Source organism: Pan troglodytes, chromosome 9, assembly GCF_028858775.2.
Source record: "Pan troglodytes isolate AG18354 chromosome 9, NHGRI_mPanTro3-v2.0_pri, whole genome shotgun sequence".
In the NCBI taxonomy this organism is placed as follows: domain Eukaryota; kingdom Metazoa; phylum Chordata; class Mammalia; order Primates; family Hominidae; genus Pan; species Pan troglodytes.
The window spans coordinates 37,182,655-37,203,755 of NC_072407.2; the positions used below are offsets into that span (position 1 = coordinate 37,182,655).

The window sequence follows — 21,101 nt, forward strand, 5'->3', positions numbered from 1 at the left end:
AGTCACATTGTGTCACTGTATGATCCTCACCTATAAAATAATTTGCCTTCACATTTTGGGAATCTAAGTCTTGTGAGTGACAAGTTTGGGGACAGTTTATGCTGTCTTCTTACTCCTACTTGCACCAGGGACCATTACCATAGCTCTTTTTAGAAAGGAAAAGTAGTTGTTTCTTCTTCTTGCCTCATGAAAGTTCCATATGCCCTATTCTTCATCATGTCTGAAAACGTAAGTAGAATTATTTAAAAGCCTCATGTTTAAATATTTAATCTGCAAGCCATTATTGAGGTCCTGCTCTGTATCTTGAATCTTTTGTACACTGTGATTCAAATATAAGTGGCATACAGCCTCTGCCTTCCAGAAACTCGGTGTAGATTTAAATGCCTAGTTACTAAATTCCTTTAAAAAATAAATAAATTCGGCCGGGCGCAGTGGCTCACGCCTGTAATCCCAGCACTTTGGGAGGCCAAGGAGGGCAGATCATGAGGTCAAGAGATCGAGACCATCCTGGCCAACATGGTGAAACTCCGTCTCAACTAAAAATAAAAAAATTAGTTGGGCATGGTGGCATGAGCCTGTAGTCCCAGCTACTCAGGAGGCTGAGGTGGGAGAATCACTTGAACCTGAGAAGTGGAGGTTGCAGTGAGCTGAGATTGCGCATTGCACTCCAGCCTGGCAACAGAGCAAGACTCTGCCTCAAAAATAAATAAATAAATAAATAAATTCTAGACTTCTCTTTCATGAAGGTATTTAAACATTAGGGTGCAACTATAAAAACATTAGGATGCAGCAGTAAGTTTGCCAACAATGTTAGATTTTTAAAATACGAAGCTGTCAATTGTCCCCAAATTGATCTATAGTTTCAAATCAATTACAATCAAAATACCCGCAGATTTTTTTTAAGGATATTGATGAGCTTATTCTAAAATCCATATGGGAAAAGAAGAACAAAATTGGAGGTCTTACACTACCTAGTTTCAAGACTTATCAAAACAGTGCCACACTATCCAGTGTCCTGGACACTTTGTTGTTTTGAAGACTAGTCAAGTGCAGCAGTGAGAAGGAGGGAAAGAGAACAAGGAGTTCAATCTGTAACTGACTGTGAACAATCAATTGAGATAACACACTACCTTTGGACCAGCCCTGGACACTTTGGAAAACAGTTTGTCAGTCTCTTACAAGATTAAACATATACTTACCATATGACCCATCAATCCCACTCATGTATTTTTCCAAGATGAATAAAAATGTGTGTTCATATTAAAACCCACACACAAATGTGCATAGCAGCTTTATTTATAATCTCTAAAAACTGGAAAAGAAATCAAATGTCTTTCAATTAATGTTGGATAAATGAATTATGGTATCTATATAATGAAATACTATTCAGCCATTAAAAGGAATAACTATTATATGTGGAATAGTATAGATGAATCCCAAATGCATTATGCTTAGTAAAAGAAGCCAGACTCAAAAGACTACATACTAGTTTATTCCATTTATATGACATTCTGGAAAAAGAAAAATTGTAGGGTTGGAGACTAGATGAGTGGTTGCTGAGGTAAGTATAGAAGAAGTGTTTTACTATGAAGGGGCAATATGAGAATGTTTTTGGGTGGTATATGTGTCTTCACTGTGGGGCGTTTCCAAAATTCTGGCCAGGCGCAGTGGCTCATGCCTGTAATCTTAGCACTTTGGAGGCCGAGGTGGGTGGATTGCCTGAGCTCAGGAGTTCAAGACCAGCCTGGGCAACATGGCAAAACCCCATTTCTACTAAAAATACACACCAAAAACAAAACAAAACAAAAAATACAAAATTCTATGCATTTGTTAAACTCATAGAGCTATACACGAGAAAAGAATGAATTTTACCGTGTATAAATTTAAAAATACTGGCCAGGCATGGTGGCTCATACCTGTAATTCCAGCACTTTGGGAGGCTGAGGCTGGTGGATCACTTGAGGTCAGGAGCTCGAGATCAGCCTGGCCAACATGGTGAAACCCCGTCTCTAATAAAAATACAAAAAATAGCCGGGCATGGTGGTGCACGCCTGTAATTCCAGCTGCTCAGGTGGCTGAGGCAGGAGAATTGCCTGAACCTGGGAGGCAGAGGTTGCAGTGAACCGAGATCGTGCTACTGCACTCCAAACTGGGCAACAGAGTAAGACAGGGTCTCAAAATAAATAAATAAATAAATAAATAAATAAATAAACCAAAGAACCAAACATCCATTGACAGATGAATGGAGAATATTACGCAGCCTTAACAAAGAAAGGATTTCTGTCATATGCTATCACATGGATAAATCTTAAGAACATTAGGCTAAATGAAATAAATCATTCACAAAAAGACAAATACTGTACACTTCTATTTAAATGAAGTATCTAAAGTAGTCAAAATCACAGAAACAGAAAGTAGAAAGGTAGTTGCCAAGGGTATTGATGGATAGAGGAAGGGATAAATACTGTTCAATGGGTATAGAGTTTCAGTTTTGCAAGATGAAAAAGTTCTAGAGATTTATTTCACAACAATGTGAATATACTTAACAGTACTGAACTGTACACTTGAAAATGCTTAGTGTTTTTAATGTTATGTGTTTTTGCCACAATAAAAAATATAGAAAAAAAGAGTTAAGGAAGTTTAACATAAGGCAGATATGAATAAAAGTGTGGGCAGGTGTTAAAAGAACATCATAGTTTGTGAAGCACATAGGACTGGCATCGTCAGCCAAAAGAGTAAGAGGAAGGATCCAATACTAGGATCTGGCAGGAACTATGGCTATGGGGAAGAATACTCAGCAGAAGCTGTGTCCCTGGGTAGAGGAATGCAGCCATTGCCCAACCTCCCAGACAGAAGCTGGGAGGGCCAGGGAGCCAGAATAATGCAATCCATAGAGGTCAGCGAGGGCTTTGCAGCATGGCTGTGGTGAGCAAATGGAGGATAGGTAGCATAACCTCTGTATCAATAAGGTTTCCTTGGTGCAAGTATCAGAAGCCTACTCTGGCTAACTTAAATAGGAAGAGCTATAGGGGAGCTCACATGAATCCAAGAAAAGTCCAAAGAAACATATTGAGAAGACCAGGACAGCTTTGGAGATGGCAAAATAGAATTTTTAGATTGTCTCTTTAGGGTATTGTTGCCAGAGCGAATAATCTCTATTAATGTCATTTTGACCCTTGTGTACAGAATTGTTTTTTCTCTCCAAGGTTTTTTTATTATAAAAATGTCAAAGAAACACATAGAAAAGTTAACAGAATAGTACAATACCGATATAGCCTCTACCTAGTTTAATACTTGTTAACATTTTGCTATATTTCCTCTTACTCTTTATGTGTGTACATATACATTTCATTTTTTGTTAATCTTCTTGAAAATAAGTTGATGACATTCTGATACCTTAGCTCTAAATATCTTAGTACAGGTCTCCTAAGAATTAGGACAATCTTTTACAAAACCACAATACATTGTCATCTAAAGAAAATTATCTATAATTTCATAATATCATCTAATCTGCAGCTCATATTCAAATTTTGCCAATTGCTCTGGTAAGATGGGTTTTATTTGTTTGAACAAAAATCCAATCAATTTTCACACTTTTTTTTTCTTCATGATATATGACTTGTTGAAAAAGGCAGGCCAGTTGTTTTACATTCTGGATTTGTCTTTTTTATTTCCTCAGGGTGTCATTTAATTTATACCTCCATTCCTGTTTCTTTTAAGATGAAAGGTAGCCCTGGAGGGTTGGTAATAACACTTGAGAGGTGATATTGTATATTTTATATTGCATCACATCATGAGACACTTAATGTCAGTGCTGAGCTTGATCAGTTGATTGAGGTGATCTGCTCAGGATTTAAATTTCAGGGAAGTTACACACTGAGTATAAGGCAACTATAATTGTTGTATTCATTTATTTATATTTTTATTTTTTGAGACAGGGTCTTGCTTTGTCACCCAGGCTGGAGTACAGTGGTGCAAACATGGCTCACCGTAGCCTTGATCTCCCTCACTCAAGCAATCCTCCTGCCTCAGCCTCCCAAGTAGCTGGGACTGCAGGCACGCACCACCACGCCTGGCTAATTTTTGTGTTTTTTTGTAAAGACAGGGTTTTGCCATGTTGCCCAAGCTGGTCTCAAACTCCTGGCCTCAAGAGATTCTCCCACATCAGCCTCCCAAAATGCTGGGATGACAGGTGTGAGCCACCAGGCCTGGCCAATTGTTGCATTTAAAGAGATTAACGAGAAACTAGAAGACAGATCTAAAGAAACTCAGAATGTCATCCGGAAAGTAAAAATGGTGGAAACTATGAAAGAGAGAATAAGAAATTTGGAGGATAGAGTAAAAAGCAAAAATACGTCTAAGCTGGGTGCAGTGGAACACATTTGTAATTCCAGCTAGTAGGGAGGCTAAGGCAGGAGAATTGCTTGCACCCAGGAGTTCAAGGCCAGCTTGGGCAATATAGCAAAACTCCATTTCTTAAAAATACACACACACACACGCGTGCGCGCGTGCACGCGCACATGCATCTGATTAGAATTTCAGAAACAGATAATGGAATTAAGAAGAGGAATATTCCAAAAATACAATGGCTGAAAATTTTCCAGGTTTATTTTTTGTTTTTGTGTTTGTGTGTAGCTGGGACTACAGACGTTCACCACCAGGCCCAGATAATTTTTTGTATTTTTGTAGAGATGGGGTTTAATGTTGTCCAGGCTGGTCTTGAACTCCTGATCTCAGGTGATGCGCCCACCTTGGCCTCCTAAAGTACTGCAATTACAGGCATGAGTCACCATGCCTGGCCAATTTTCCTGTTTTAATGATAAATATCAATCTTTGGATTGAGAAAGCCCAATGTACTTTTAGATACATTAATGTAAAACTGCAGAACACCAAAGAAAAAGAGGACTTAAACTAAGCTACAGAAAAAAGAGAATCCACTTACAAAGCAATGATAATGTGGTTTAACTCTGTCTCACCAATGACTTCCAACAATGGAAGCCAGAAGACACTGAAATAATGTCTTCCATGGCCTGAGAGGAAATAACTATCATCCTAAAATTTTATAACCAGTGAAGCTAGTTTTCAAGAATATGACAAAGCCAAAAAAAAAAAAAAAAAAGCGGGATAGTTTATCAATACAAGTCCCTCATTAATGGAAATTCTAAAAGATTCTTTCTCAAGTAGTGGGAAAATGATTCCATATGGAAAGTCTTAATATATAAGCAGGGCTTGTGAGCAATAATATTGATGAATGTGTGACTAAATCTAAAGAAACATTCTATAAAATAATATTTGACTTCGGGAGGAAAGTCCGAAACTAAAATACTGGGCACAGTAACATTGTAATTGGCATTTCAGAGATCAAAGTTAAAGCGTTGTAAGGTTCTCATATTGTTTAGGAGAATAAATATATTGGTTAATTCTTGACTTTGTTGAGAGGATATGTTAAAATAGGGCAATCCTCAAAAGAAGAGATAAAGAAAATGTAAGTCAAGAGAACAGTATGAAATGAAAATTAAGGAGAAGGAATGAAATAGAATGAAAAAAACAAATTTCAACAAATCAAAAATAAAGGAAGAAAGAGGAATGTAAAACAAAAACAAAAATGACAGAAAACACAAAATAAACTTGTCAAGTAAAATCCAAATAAATCACTAATCACTATAAATGTAAGTTTTTCAACCCCTTTACTTAAAAGACCAAAATTGTCAAAACATTTTTTTTCTTTTTTTCACATGAGATGGTTCAAGCAAAACAAATTTTTTGTTTTGTTTTGTTTTTTGAGACAGAGTTTTGCTCTTGTTGCCCAGGCTGGAGTGCAATGGCATGATTTTGGCTCACCGCAACTTCTGCCTCCTGGGTTCAAGCGATTTTCCTGCCTCAGCCTCCCAAGTAGCTGGGATAACAGGCATGCACCACCACACCCGGCTAATTTTGTATTTTTAGTAGAGACAGGGTTTCTCCATGTTGGTCAGGCTGGTCTCGAACTCCTGACCTCAGGTGATCCACCCACCTCAGCCTCCCAAAGTGCTGGATTACAGGCGTGAGCCACCATGCCTCACCTGTAAAACATATTTTTTAAAAGCAACTTAACTTTTATGAGTGATCATATCTAAAACAAAAAGACATAGAAAAATTGGGAGTCAAATTATGGGAAAAATGTATTGGCATCTATTAAGAAAAAGACCCTGAGGTAGCTGTTTTAATGTCACGCAGAACAGACTTTAAGATAAAAGAGTATTACTCATGAAGGAGATTACCCCATGTTAAAAGGTTAATTTCACCAGGAAGTTATGACAGTTCTAACTTTTATGATCTTTCTTTGTCTCTTTTGATGAATACTCATCTCCCAAATTTAGAATTCCCCAGGTCTCAGTTTAGAACTGTTTTTTAAATTTAAAAAAAATTGAAATGGGGCCTTGCTATGTTGCTCAGGCTGGAGTGCAGTGGTACAATCATAGCTCACTACATCCTCAAACTCCTGGACTCAAGAAATCGCCTCATCTTGGCCTTCCAAAGTGCTGGGATTACGGGTGTGAGCCACTGGCTTGACCATTATCGCAATCTTTTTCTTGATAATCACATTCAGTTCCATGGCTTTATTTATTTATTTATTTATTTATTTTAGTAGAGATGAGGTCTTGCTATGTTGCCAAGGCTGGTCTCGAACTCCTGGCCTCAAGTGATCCTCCCAGCTCAGCCTCCCAAAGTGCTGGGATTACAGGGGTGAACCACCATGCCTTGGCCTCCGTTCCATGCTTTCAAATGCCAGCTATACACTAACTCTCAAAGTTGTATCGTTAGCCAATACCTCTATTCTGAATTCCAGACTCATTAAATAAATTGCCTATATGACATCTCCACTTGGGTATCTAATAGTATCTCAAACGATACAGTCTGTAATCCCAGCACTTTGGGAAGCTGAGGGAGGAGGATTGCTTGAGTACAGAAGTTTAAGACTGCAGTGAGCTATGATCATGCCACTGCACTCCAGTCTTGCTGAAAGAGTGAGACCCTGTCTTTAAAAACAAAATTAAAAAATTAAAAAATTTTAAATTAATACTGGTATGTCTAAAACCAAGCTTTTGATCTGATTCACCAAACATGCTCTTTTCCCATGCTTTACCATCTCAGAAAATGGCAACTCCGTCTTTCCAATTGCGTAGGTCCAAACAATGGAGTGACCTTGACTTCTCAGTTTCTCTTCCATCCCATATCTTAACAGCAAATCTAGTAAATTCTATCTTCAGAAGATTTGCTGTTAAGATATGGGATGGAGGAGAAATCTGATTGCTTCTCTCCACTCCTTTTGCCCTCAGTCTGCTCCAAGCTACAATCATCTTTCACCTGGATTACTGTGATTACCTTTTAACTGGTCTCCCTGCTTCTGCCTTTGATCTCTATGATAGTCCAGGTCCTCCGAGAAGCAGATGCCAAGACAGGATTAAATGTACAAGAAATTTATTGTGGGAAACCCCTGTGAGAGAAAATGGGGAGGGAGCAGGAGAAGCTAGGAGAGCTGTCAGACTGTGATGCAAGTCAAATGAAGGAGAGAAGGAACAATGGGTGGAACATTCTTAGACTTGTGCAGTTATGAAAAATTCAGCAAAGCTGTTAGGGAGTCCTGAGCTAAAATGTTGCCTGTCGAGGAGTTCTGCAATTCCTGGAAATGGGCCTGCCTTAGTGTCCCTGCTGAGAGCAGCCAGTGGAAAGCACGGGCTCAAAACCCCGCATCTGGGATCCCAGTCAATTATGCTTCCTGCAGTGAGCCATCAAGAGTGCTTTCCAATGATTGTCATGTGTATCGCTTCAGTCAGTTCTCCCTAGAGTAGTCAGAGCGATCCAGCTAAAATGCTGGATCACGTCATTCCTGTTGCTTAAAACTCTTCAATCACTTCCCATTTGATTCAGAATTAAACCAAATTCCCTACATGGGCTGCCCCACTACTTGAAAGAGGTGAGATCAATAGGTCCTCAAACCCTAAATGGAATTATCTGTGGTAGATATAGGGTAGTCTGACCAGGTAGTCTGCTCTGACTTAATTTAGTAACAATTGGAAATTTAGAAGACGGTGATTCTTAGAAAAAATACAATTTGACTTCTTTGGATCTGGCCCAAAATGTCCTTATAGTGTTGGGTCACTTTCTCAGAATGTGAGCTGATAGGATACTGATATGGTTTGGCTGTGTCCCAAATCTCATCTTGAATTGTAGTTTCCATAATCCCCACGTGTGGTGGGAGGGATCTGATGGGAGGTAATTGAATCATGGGGGCGGTTACCTCCATGCTATTCTCATGGTAGTGAGGGAGTTCTCACGAGATCTAATGAGTTTATAATGGGCTTTTCCCCTTTTGCTCAGCACTTCTCCTTCCTGCTGCCATGTGAAAAAGCATGTGTTTGCTTCCCCTTCCACCATGATTGTAAGTTTCCCGAGGCCTTCCCAGCCCTGCAGAATTGTGAGTCAATTAAACCTCTTTCCCTTATAAACTACCCAGTCTCGGGCAGTTATTTATAACAGCGTGAGAAAGAACTAATAGAGATAAAAAAGGTAAAAAAGGTAATTTAAAATTTTTAATTTTAAATTAATACTGGTATGTCTAAAACCAAGCTTTTGATCTGATTCACCAAACATGCTCTTTTCCCATGCTTTACCATCTCAGAAAATGGCAACTCCGTCTTTCCAATTGCGTAGGTCCAAACAATGGAGTGACCTTGACTTCTCAGTTTCTCTTCCATCCCATATCTTAACAGCAAATCTAGTAAATTCTATCTTCAGAAGATTTGCTGTTAAGATATGGGATGGAGGAGAAATCTGATTGCTTCTCTCCACTCCTTTTGCCCTCAGTCTGCTCCAAGCTACAATCATCTTTCACCTGGATTACTGTGATTACCTTTTAACAGGCTGGAGTGCAGTGGCATGATCTCCGCTCACTGCAACCTCCGCCTCCTCGATTCAAGCCATTCTCCTGCCTCAGTCGCCCAAGTAGCTGGGATCACAGGCGTGCACCACCAGGCCTGGCTAATCTTTGTATTTTTGGTAGAGACAGGGTTTTGCCATGTTGGCCAGGCTGGTCTAGAACTCCTGGCCTCAAGTGATCCGCCCACCTCAGCCTCCCAAAGTGCTGGGATTACAGGAATGAGCCACTGCACCGGCCTGAACAAAGTTAATGAAGCAAACTGACATGCTGTGCCCCTTGTGTTGGGGATCCCTAAGATCAACCTCAGGTTTGATGATTCACTAGAAGTACTCACAAAACTCAAAAAAACCTGTTCTGCTCACAGCTACAGTATCTTACAAAGAAAGGGCACAGATTTAAATCAGCAAAGTGAAAAGGTGCATGAGGTTAAGTATAGGAGAAATCAGGGGCAAGCTTCCAGTTGTCCTCTCCCAGTGGGGCCACACAGACTGTACTTAATTCTCTCAGCAACTATGTGTGACAACAGGTGTGAAGACTGCTGTCCAAAGAAGCAGACCCAAGCCCCTTGGTCCTCAGGATTTTCATGGTGGTCAATCACATAAGCATGTGTTGTCCATGTGGCTGACTTTAGCTGTCCAGTCTCCAGACCTCGAGAGGTCAAACTGATACAGCATGGTCCAGGACCCCAGGCATAGAAAAACAGGTGTTCACCGTAAGTCAGATCGTTAGCACAAACTAACTGATCAAACAAATAATTTAGCCCAGGGCCTAAGGCATATAGAAACACTCTTATCAGGCAGGATAATTGCTCAGAGGTTACCTTCCAGCAGCAGGTCAAGGTCCAGTCCTTTCTTGGGGCTGTTTGAACAGTCCAAGCCTCCTGAGTTAACCCCTTACAGAACACTCCCTGATATGAAAAGGGCACAAATCAACAATGTAGTATACTGCAAAAATATCTTATCTAGATATAACAATGAGGAAACCATTAGAGATCCCAGGATTGATCAGCTTGGCAAAACAATTGTCCTGACTCTTTAAAAAAATGTCAGTTATGGAAAACAAAAACAAACAAAAAAAAGGGAGCAACTTTTCTAGATTAAAGGGCAACTTTTCCAGATTAAAGGAGACTTCTACTTTTTATTTCTATGGTTTTGACTGCTTGAGATACTTCATATGAGTGGAATCATAAAGGGAGTGTCTTAAGTAACATGACCATGGGAGATGGGACAAAACAAGAGGCACTTGGATTAATTTAATAAGTGTCCTGTTGAATTTAAGAATATAATGTTTGACACATGCACAAGCAGATCAGTAGCAGACTTAGGGAATTACTATTAGGCATATTTCACTTAGCATTATATCCTTGAGGTTCATCCATGTTGCAGCACGTGACAGGATTTTTAGTTGATCCTAGAACTAGTTCCTCATCTTTTTTTTTTTTTTACATAGCACAATGTGTGATCCTTCACAGATATTCCATTCTATGTGTGTATCACATTTTCTTTTTCCGTTCATCTGTCAATGGACACTCGTGTTACTTCTACCTCTCGGCTACTGTGAACAATACCAGGATGAATATGGGTGTGCAAATATCTCTTCAAGACTGCTTTCAGAGACGAGGCACAGTGGCTCACTCCTGTAATCCCAGCACTTTAGGAGGCTGAGACGGGTGGATAACTTGAGCCCAGGAGTTTGAGACCAACCTGGGCAACATGGCAAAACCCGTCTCTACAAACTCAGGAGCTGATCCTGGGGAGGTCAAGGCTGTAGTGAACCGTGATTGCACCACTGCACTCCAGCCTGGGCAATGGAGTGAGAGCTTGTCTCTAAAATAAATACATAAATAAATAAAGGACTCTGCTTTCAGTTACTTTGGATGTATATTCAGAAGTGAGACTGCTGGATCATATGATAAGTCTATTTTTAATTTTGTGAGGAATCTTAATACTATTTCTCATAATGGCTGCACAATTTTACATTCCCACCAACAGTACAAAGAATCCCAATTCTTTCAAATCCTTGCCAACACTTGTTATTTTCTGTTCTTTAGATAGCAGTCATTCTAATCTGTATAGGGTGATACCTCAGTGTGGTTTTGATTTGCCTTTCCCAATGATTAGCAATGTTGAGCAGCTTTTCATATGTTTCTTGGGCATTTGTGTGTGTGTGTGTGTGTGTGTATACTTTTTTATATATGTATACTTTTATATATATATATATATTTTTTTTTTTTTTTTTTTGAGATGGAGTCTTGCTCTGTCACCCAGGCTGGACTGCAGTGGCATGATCTCAGCTCACTGCAACCTCTGCTTCCCGAGTTCAAGCGATTCTCCTGCCTCAGCCTCCCCAGTAGCTAGGATTACAGGCACCCTTCACCACCCTCAGCTAATTTTCATATTTTTAGTAGAGACAAGTTTTCATCATGTTGGCCAGGATGGTCTCGATCTCCTGACCTCAGGGGATCTGCCCACCTTGGCCTCCCAAGGTGCTGGGATTACAGGCATAACCCACCATGCCCGGCCTATTTGTATATATTTCTTTTTTGAGAAATGTCTATTCAAGTTTTTTGTCCATTTTTAAATTGTGTTTTGTTGTTGAGTGGTAGGAGTTTTTTTTTTAAATATATTCTATATATTAACTTCTTTGATGTATGATTTGTTAACATTTTCTCCCTTTTTGTAGGCTTTTAAAAATTCTGTTAATTGTATCCTTTGATGCATAGGAGTTTTTAAGTTTGATATAATACCATTTGTCTATTTGTGCTTTTTTTTTCTTGGTAGAGATGTGGTCTCACTATGTTGCCCGGGCTGGTCTCCAGGTCCCAACCTCAAGCGATCCTACCACCTCAGCCTGCCAAAGTGTTGGGATTGCACATGTGAGCCACTGTACAAGTTATATTTTTCCTTTTGATGCTTGTGCTTTTGGTGTCATATCTAAGAAATCATTGCCAAATCCAGTGTCCTGAAGATCTTCCCCTGTTTTCTTCTAGGAGTTTTATACTTTTAGAACTTATGTTAGGTCTTTAATCCATTTTTAAGTTAATTTTTGTATATGATATAAGGTAAGGGGCCAGCTTGAATGTGGACTTCCAGGCAGCTATTGCTTTTTTTTTTTTTTTTTTTTTTTGAGATGGAGTCTCACTCTGTCGCCCAGACTGGAGTGCAGTGGCATGATCTGGGCTCACTGTAGCCTCCACCTCCTAGGTTCAAGAGATTCTCCTGCCTCAGCTCCCCAAGTGGTTGGGATTACTGGTGCGTACCACCACGCCCAGGTAATTTTTGTATGTTTAGTAGAGATGGGGTTTCGCTATGTTGCCCATGCTGGTGTCAAACTCCTGGCCTCAAGTGATCTGCCCACCTTGACCTCCCAAAGTGCTGAGATTACAGGCATGACCCACCGTACCCGGCCAGCTATTGGCTTTTAAACTTCTTTTGACTGCTTGTCTACCAAAGGCCTTATTATAATATCATCATATATTTACTCCTAAGGGCATGAGAGTGGTCTTTTCTTGTTTGGTTTTCCAATTTAATTTAATAAGAAAACTTATCTCGGTTTAATTATGTAAATGTTAAATATGTGTGATTTTCTCTCTAAATATATTTGAATACATCAGTGACAAGTACATTTTTATGTATCTTACAAATGAGTAAAAGGAAAAAGAAAATCTTCCAAGCAACTCCAATAGTTCTCTATAAGTGCTAATATATGAATGTTAGTTGATAGAAAAAGCAGTATTAACAGGAAGAAAGTAATTTATTAGTTAATTTGCTTTCCAAAACTAAAACTGTAATAAGAGGGCTCTTGCTTAGAAAAGGAATGTTGAAAACAACCTCATATGCTACACATTGCACTAAGTATTCCTCCAGAGAAAAATAGAAGAATGCCTTAAATAATATGATAGTGGAAGATGGGACAAAACAAAAAGCACTTGAATTAATTTGATTAGTGCTCTGTTGAAGTTAAGAATATAGGGTCCTACACATGTACAAACATAGAACAGTAGCAGATTTAGGGAATCACTATTAGACTGCACCTGTTGGAGTCCTCGGTGAATCCAGTCCTTGTTTAAGGCTTCCAGTTGGAGCTGGCAGTTGTTGTAGGGATTAAATTATTTAAAGCCTTCAGCTGGCTAGTGTAGGCAAGCAGTAGCTTAGAAAACACTTAATCTATTTTTTAAAATCTGTTCCAAAGTTTGCTTTGCTTAGGCTGTAAGACTACATGTAACACCCACCTGCCACATTCTGCAATCTTTTAAATTTATCCAAGAAAAAAAAGTTTTTTGAGGAATATTTATATTTTAATACAATATGCTTATTTTGAACATAATCTATTTGTAATAAACAAATCATTTGCTAAGTATCTAAAAACATATTGTTTAAATTAATTTCAAAAGGAAATTACCAAATTACCTATTTTCACAGCCATCTTTTAAATTTTATTTTTAATCATAGTTAGAGGGGCTTTTGATAACCAACATTATGTGAACCCTTTCAATAGAAACATTATTTTATTTTATATATTTTTTTAGATGAGGTCTCGCTCTGTTGCCCAGTCTGGAGTGCAGTAGCACAATCTCGGCTCACTCCAACCTTCACTTCCCCAGTTCAAGTGATTCTCCTGCCTCAGCCTCTCCTGTAGCTGGGATTACAGGCATGTGCCATCACGTCCAGCTAATTTTTGTATTTTTAGTAGAGATGGGGTTTCACCATGTTGGCCAGGGTGGTCTTGAACTCCTGACCTTAAGTGATCCACTGGTTTCAGCCCCCTAAAGTGTTGGGATTATAAGCGTGAGCTACTGCACCTGGCCAGAAACATTTTTTTAAGCCAGCTCCATATATATTACATAATTCGGTAACACATTACAATGTATTTAACTTCTGTTTAGAAAATTAGAATCACTTAATAAATCTTACTGTGCTTTGGAGTGACCTAAGGAATTTTTTTTTTTTTTTTTTGAGATGAAGTCTCGCTCTGTCACCCAGGCTGGAGTGCAGTGGCTCGATCTCGACTCACTGCAACCTCCACCTCCTGGGTTCAAGCGATTCTCCTGCCTCAGCCTCCCGAGTAGCTGGGATTACAGGCGCCTGCCATCATGCCCAGCTAATTTTTGTATTTTTCGTAGATACAGGATTTCACCATATTGGCCAGGCTGGTCACGATTTCCTGACCTCCAGTGATCCTCCGGCCTCGGGCTCCCAAGACCTAAGGAATTTGTATAAAACCTTCCAGATAACTCAGAAGCTGAGGACTTATTAGGCAAATCTACTTACATGTAATTAACTATTAGAGGTCCACTGTATTTTTTTTGCTGATGAAAAATACAAAGATTTTCTTTCCTACTAGAAGTTTTTACCTGATATTATGTCACTATCATTTCTTTGAATTTGTTAGATATACGATAGATTAAATCAATATGTTTCCGCAATAAAAGAACTGATTCTGACATCATTCATTATCTAAAGTTCTTTCTTGGCTGCCTTTAAAAATAACAAAACTTTTGTTTCCAAATGGTGAGATATGAAGTAAAATAACTTCGGTGGGCATATATTCTTATTTTCCTAGAGTTTATAGTAGAATTCATGAAGCAAATAAAACGCTGTAAAATAGGTTTAAAGTATTGAAATGTAAAATTCTAAACTTTTTCTGTTACTAGTCTCGTTTGTTTATTTATAAAGCTAACAATTTTTATAACCTTCTGTCTTTTCCTCCCTAAGACTTTTTATTGCTTTATTTTTAGAAGCTTATTGTGGGCATGATTAAGATGAAAGCAAAAATTTTAGATATGTAGCAGAGGAAGAAAATACATTTAGGACAAACTGCCTCTTAAGTAGAGAAAATAATAGTTGAGCTATTCTAGTTGAAATTTCTTACTTGGTTGCAAATGTACCCTCAAAAGTGGAAGATGATTTTATGCAAAATGTGGCTGTCTGTGGAGAGTCAGTTTGGGCAAATTAAACTAAATGACCTAAACATTTATACCAGCTACAATATTGTGACTTTTATATAACTACTTTTATTCACTCAGGTACAATTTCATCATTTCTCCAATTTAATTGCTTTAAAATGTTACCATTGGGTGCCATCCCAGAACCCCATGGGGAAGGCTGTTAAGAAGTCCCACCTCTATTCCTCTATTCTAACCTCCCTCAGTGTCTCTTTCTTGCTTTCAGCCAGCTCCCAAAGGATTCAGCACTCATTCTTCCACTCCTCGCAGCTGTCACCACCAGCTCTGTTTCCTGGGGTTCCTCCCCCACCTCATCCCACCCAAGACTGGTTATGATCTGACCTAGTTTCCTTAGCATCCCCCTTCCTTTCTATCTCTGAAAATAAGTATGAACACTGTTTACACACTGAGGGTACAGAGCATTAAGACGAACCTGTAATCCAGCTGTCTCTGCCATTATCATGCACATATCCTTTGTGGGAGACTCATCCACCCTCATGTGCCTGACTTCCCCTTAGAATCTGCAAAGAATAAAATCGCTATGTTTAGTTGTCTTTTTTTTTCAAGAATGTGTCTTTTTAGCTAGTACCCCTTTCCCTAGAGTGGCTGCTTACTGCATACACAATGATTGTGGCATGAAATAATTAAACGATAAAATCCCAGGCTGCTGTTGAATAGTGTCAGAAGGAGGTTGGTACTCTGCACTTAGCTACCCAGACCTGCCACACACATTTACAGCCACCACCTGGCCTCTGTAAGCATCAGAGTTTCCCCTTTCTGACCCCTCTCATTGAAAGTTTATCAAGATCAGCCAATCATGCGTATACATTTCTAGTGTGTGCTACTAAAAGAGTACTACCTGGATTCAGAAGTAATATGTTCAAGCCTTGGATTTCCCCAGTATTAGGTGGGCAAGCATGGCACTCTCTCCACAGGGTTCTTTTAACTCTTCTCTCCACACCCGCACTGGAGACCACTGGTAACAATCTGTGGCCATCACCTAAACTCTCACCCAGGTAAGAATTCAAGATCCCTTTCCTTTAACCTGTTTCTAACCATCTCACTTATTAGCACTCCTTCAGTTCCAAGCTGGTTGAATTTACATCTTGGCTTTCTCTTAGTTTTCCCCTGGATTTAATTATTTAGGCCTTTTTTTTTTTTTTTTTTTTTGGAACTGACCTGGTAACACCATAGAATGCTGCCTCTGGCAATTTCCTTTGACCCAGTAGGAAAATTAGGAGCAGGGCTTGTTTTATTTCTCTTATCGACAATGCCAGAATGGTATCCACTGTATATTGTGTGCACACATCATCACATTTTTGTGTGTGACTGTTTGTTTGTTTGTTGTTGTTGTTGTTGTTGAGATGGAGTCTCCCTCTGTCGCCCAGGCTGGAGTGCAGTAGTGCAATCCTGGCTCACTGTAAGCTCCGCCTCCCAGGTTCATGCCATTCTCCTGCCTCAGCCTCCCAAGTAGTTGGGACTACAGGCGCCCGCCACCATGCCCGGCTAATTTCGTTTTGTATTTTTAGTAGAGATGGGGTTTCACCATGTTAGCCAGGATGGTCTCAATCTCCTGACCTCGTGATCTGCCCGCCTCAGCCTCCCAAGTGCTGGGATTACAGGCGTGAGCCACAATGCCCGGCCCACGTTTTGCTGCTAATAATGATGGTGCTGAAGACTATGGCTTTGATGACTAGTTCTGCTTTAAGAAAACATTCCGTAAGTCTTCATCATTGCAGTGATATATATTTCCTTGCAGTGATATATATGTATATATTTATATATATACAGCCTACAAGGGGACAATATGGCACAGTGAGTATGATTATGAACTTTGAAGCCGGACTTTTTGTGTTCAAACCCTTGCTCTGTCACTTTCTAGCTAGGTGAACTTGGCCAAGTTACTTAACTCTCTAGGCCTCAATTTCTTCACCTGCTGCTTCATAAGTTGGGGATAATGACAGTACTCAACTTCCTTGGGTTGTTATGAGGATTAAATGAGTTAACATTAGTAATGCTCTTGGAACAGTGTCTGACACATCATAAGCACAAAAGTGTTTGTTAGATAAAAAGTGATTTTTTTTCCTGCCTTAGGTTGATTTGTACAAATAGCACAAGAGGACACCAACTCCATGCAGATGGCAGCCCAGCAGGTCACACCAGTCCTTCTGTCCTCACACTGGCAGACAGAGGCCTCCTCTCTGGAGTCTTCACAGGGGCCTGAGCTAGAGCTGGAAATGCAGCTGGAGCTGCAGCCAAAGCTGGGGCTGCAGGGCCTTGATTTGAGACTTGGCCTTGGTCTTGGGTGAGCAGAGGTAAGACCCTTGGCAATGCAGGCAGGAGCACGCTTCCCGAGCTTGGGGTAGGCAATGTAGGCAAGTCAGTTGAGCTTCTGGATGATGTGCTTTGGGATTTGGGACTTAACCTCCTTGGCCTTTTTGAGGACTTTGATAGACTTGGCATACAGACTCATGGCATTGGTACTGTTAGCCCGCTTCTTATTCACGCCCTTCTTGTTGTGCTTCTTGGCAAAGCACATGTTCCTCAGGAACTTGGGGTCTACCCCATAAAGAGGTTTGTATCTTTGTTATCACAGTTTCTTGATGTCATTTCTGTACCATTTTTGGGACTGGTTGTGTGTGGTGTGGTTCTTGGACTTGGCCATGTCTACATCATAACCTGTGGCTCCAGAAGCTCTTGGGACCAGAAGAGAAAGAACCAAAAAGTGAATTTTATTTTAAAAAAATGTTTTGAGACAGGGTCTCATTCTGATGCCCAGGTTGGGGTGCAGTGGCACAATCATGGCTCACTGCAGCCTCAACCTAGCCATCCTCCTGCCTCAGCCTCCTGAGTAGCTGGGACTACAGAAGTGTGCTACCATGCCCAGCTAATTTTTGAAATTTTCTGTAGAGACAAGATCTCACTATGTTGCCCAGGCTGGTCTCAAACTCTTGAGCTTAAGTGTTCCTCCTACCTCGGCCTCCCAAAGTACTGGGATTATAGGTGTGAACCACCATACCCAGGCTCAAAAAGTGAATTTAAAAATAAGTAACTGCTAGATAGTATTAAAATATTATCATTTGGAACAAGTGAAAAATATTTTCACGTAGCCAGGCTGAGTTCCAGAATGAATTTAGTTTAATTGCTTTGCTTAATTTTTTTTGAGACAGAGTCTCACTCTGTTGCCCAGGCTGGAGTGCAGTGGCGCGATCTTGGCTCACTGCAACCTCTGCCTCCTGAGTTCCAGCGATTCTCTTGCCTCAGCCTCCTGAGTATCTAGGATCACAGACGCCTGCCACTATGTCTGGCTAATTTTTGTATGTTTTTCAGAGACAAGGTTTCGCCACGTTGCCTAGGCTGGTCTCTAAACCCTGAGCTCCGGTGATTCACCCGCCTCAGCTTCCCAAAGTGCTGGGATTACAGACATGAGCCAGTGTGCCGGCCTGTTTTGCTTAATATTGATTGCTTTTAGTTTCAGCTCTCAATCACAAAAGACAATCATGCAGTAGATAATTAAGTGTGATATGGATTACTTTGAAACTTAGCAATGAGAGTCTTTTTTTTTCTTTTTATACAAAATTCCTCTAAAATGGGAATATTTTTCACATAAAATAAAGGGAAACTTAGAAAATGTGTCTAAGTATAATGGAAGCATTCAAATGTTTGTTTTAAGCTTTCTAATACATTTATTTGTACAGATCAAGACTTACTAATATGCTAAAAAGGAACAGTTAAAATAAACTATTGTACATTCTTAAAATGGTCTACTGTGCAGCTGTTTACAAGAATGCAGTAAATTTATATATACTCATGTGGGACAGCCATCCAGCTATCTCATGATTAAAAAAGGAATGTGTAAAACACTATGTATGGCATGCACATATTCCAGAACAGTGTTCTTAAATGGATATCTTAGTCTGTTTTCTGTTGCTTTTAACAGAGTACCTGAAACTGGGTATTTTATAAAGAAACAAAATGTATTTCTTACAGTTTGGAGGCTGAGAAGGCCAAGGTTGAAGGGCTGAATCTGGTGAGGGTCTTCTTGCTAGGGGGGACTCCGCAGAGGCTGGAGGTGGCACAGAGCATCAGGTGGTGAGGAGGCTGAGAGTGCTAGCTCAGGTCGCTCTTCCTTTTCTTATAAAGCTACTCACATAACTCATTAATCCATTAACCCATGACTCTATTAATCCATGAATGGATTAATCCATTCATGAAGGCAGAGAACTCATGAGTCAATCACCTCTTAAAGGTCCACCTCTCAGCAGGGCGTGGTGGCTCCTGCCTGTAATCCCAGCACTTTGGGAGGCCGAGGGTGGATCATGAGGTCAGGAGTTCGAGACCAGCCTGGCCAATATGGTGAAACCCCGTCTTTACTAAAAATACAAAAATTAGCCGAGTGTGGTGGCACGTGCCTGTAGTCCCAGCTATTTGGGAGGCTGAGGCAGGAGAACTGCTTGAACCCGGGAGGTGGAGGTTGCAGTGAGCTGGGATCATGCCACTGCACTTGAGCCTGGGCGACAGAGCGAGACTCCGTTTCAAAAAAAAGGTCCACCTCTCAATACTGCCACATTGGGATTAAATGGATTAAATTTCTACATGAGTTTTGGAGGGCACAAATATTCAGACCATAGCAATGGGTCACACTCAAAATTAGGGATATGAATAAAGCAACATTATTCTTTACTTTTACTGCCTCTTTAAACCTTGAAGGAAATTTTGTGTGGATGCCTCACAACTTTTTTGATCACTCAGATAATATGAAGTCCCCTAGCACTTTTATTTCCAATAATAGTTTCAGTGCTGTAATTAAACTGGCCAGTCCAGTGAAATAATGGAGACACCAAGCCCCTGTATGAATGAGAGCTCATTGCTTCCTCCAGCTCAGCTTTGCTTTAAGCACGAGGAAGAGGGGCAGCCTGGGAGGCTTTTTACAGCTCAGTTTCTTGGCTTTGGGCTTCTATTGCTCCTCTCCCCTAAGCAACTCGGATGCCCCAGGGTTGAAAAGAAAAGGAAGAAATAACGGACGGGAAAGGCTTTACTCAACTGGTGACCAGGTAATTCTTGTTGGGGCCTTCTAGGAGTAGCAGATTCTGGTTCTTATTCTTTCTCTCTTCTACAGTTTTCTCAAAGACCCCTCCCATTGGAGACTTCCAGTTGCAATTCCTGTGATGTAGTTGATGCTTTTCTCTGGCAGCCTACTTACACCTCCATCCCTCAGCACTTGGATGTCTGATGGTTCAACTCAAACACACATTCTTTTGGAATCCCATGTCCTTCTAGGCAGCCCAATTGGGCAAGGTCCTTTTAAAGTCAATTTCAGGTTGGTTTTTGCCCATGAGTTCACTTGGCCCTCATGTTAATGCAGACCACTCCCAGAGAAGCCTCGCTTCTCTCCATTCCCTGCCTCTTCATGCTGCAAACCATATATCACCTTAGATTTTCCGGATGTGCCTCAAACTCTGGGGGATGCCATCCCAGCCCTGGAAGTGGTGGTTTGGGTTTGGGCTTGGGTTTTTTGTTTGTTTGTTTGTTTTTTGAGATAGGTTTGGTTTTGCTCTGTCACCCAAGCTGGAGCAATACTTCCACTTCAGCCTTCCGAGTAGCTGGGTCTGCAGGCATCGGCCACCATGCCCAGCTATTTTTTTTTTTTTTTTTCCAGAGACAGAGTTTTCACATCTTGTCCAGGCTGGTCTCAAACTCCTGGGCTTGAGCAGTCCACCCACTTCAGTCTCCAGAGTGGTGGGATTACAGGTCTGAACCACCTTACCCAGTCAGAAGTGGTGTTTTTGAAGACTTGTTTTGTTTTGTTTTGTTTTTGAGATAGAGTCATGCTCTATTGCCCAGGCTGGAGTACAGTGGTGGAGTCTCAGCTTACTGCAATCTCCACCTCCCGGGTTCAAGTGATTCTCCTGCCTCAGCCTTCCAAGCAGCTGGGATTACAGGCGTCTGCCACCACACCCAGCTAATTTTTGTATTTTTAGTAGAGACAGGGTTTTATCATGTTGCCCAGGCTGGTCTTGATCTCCTGACCTCAGATGATCCACCTGCCTCGGCCTCCCAAAGTGCTGGGATTACAGGCATAAACCACTGTGCCTGGCCTCTTTTTGTTTAAGATAAGGGAAAACACAAAAAAAAAAAAAAAAAAAAAGATAAGGGAAAACACCATCCTCTTGGCCCTCATGAACATGAGGAAAACACACAGAGATAACACACTCCAAAGAAAATTCCCTTCTTATG

At 40.4% G+C, this 21,101-nt stretch overlaps 1 long non-coding RNA gene across 2 annotated transcripts in view; it reads left to right on the plus strand.

Moving 5' to 3' along the window:
- The window catches only part of LOC134807242 (uncharacterized), a 28,899-nt gene extending 8,715 nt beyond the window's left edge, over positions 1 to 20,184 (plus strand). The window contains exons 2-3 of one of the 2 annotated variants that reach the window (XR_010147154.1): positions 16,959 to 17,179; positions 19,984 to 20,184. This is a non-coding gene — a long non-coding RNA (uncharacterized LOC134807242). Of the gene's footprint in view, positions 1 to 16,958; positions 17,180 to 18,194; positions 18,625 to 19,983 lie in introns of those variants that run through there. The other variant, XR_010147153.1, reaches the window with a different exon arrangement.
- The last annotated feature ends 917 nt before the right edge of the window (positions 20,185 to 21,101 follow it).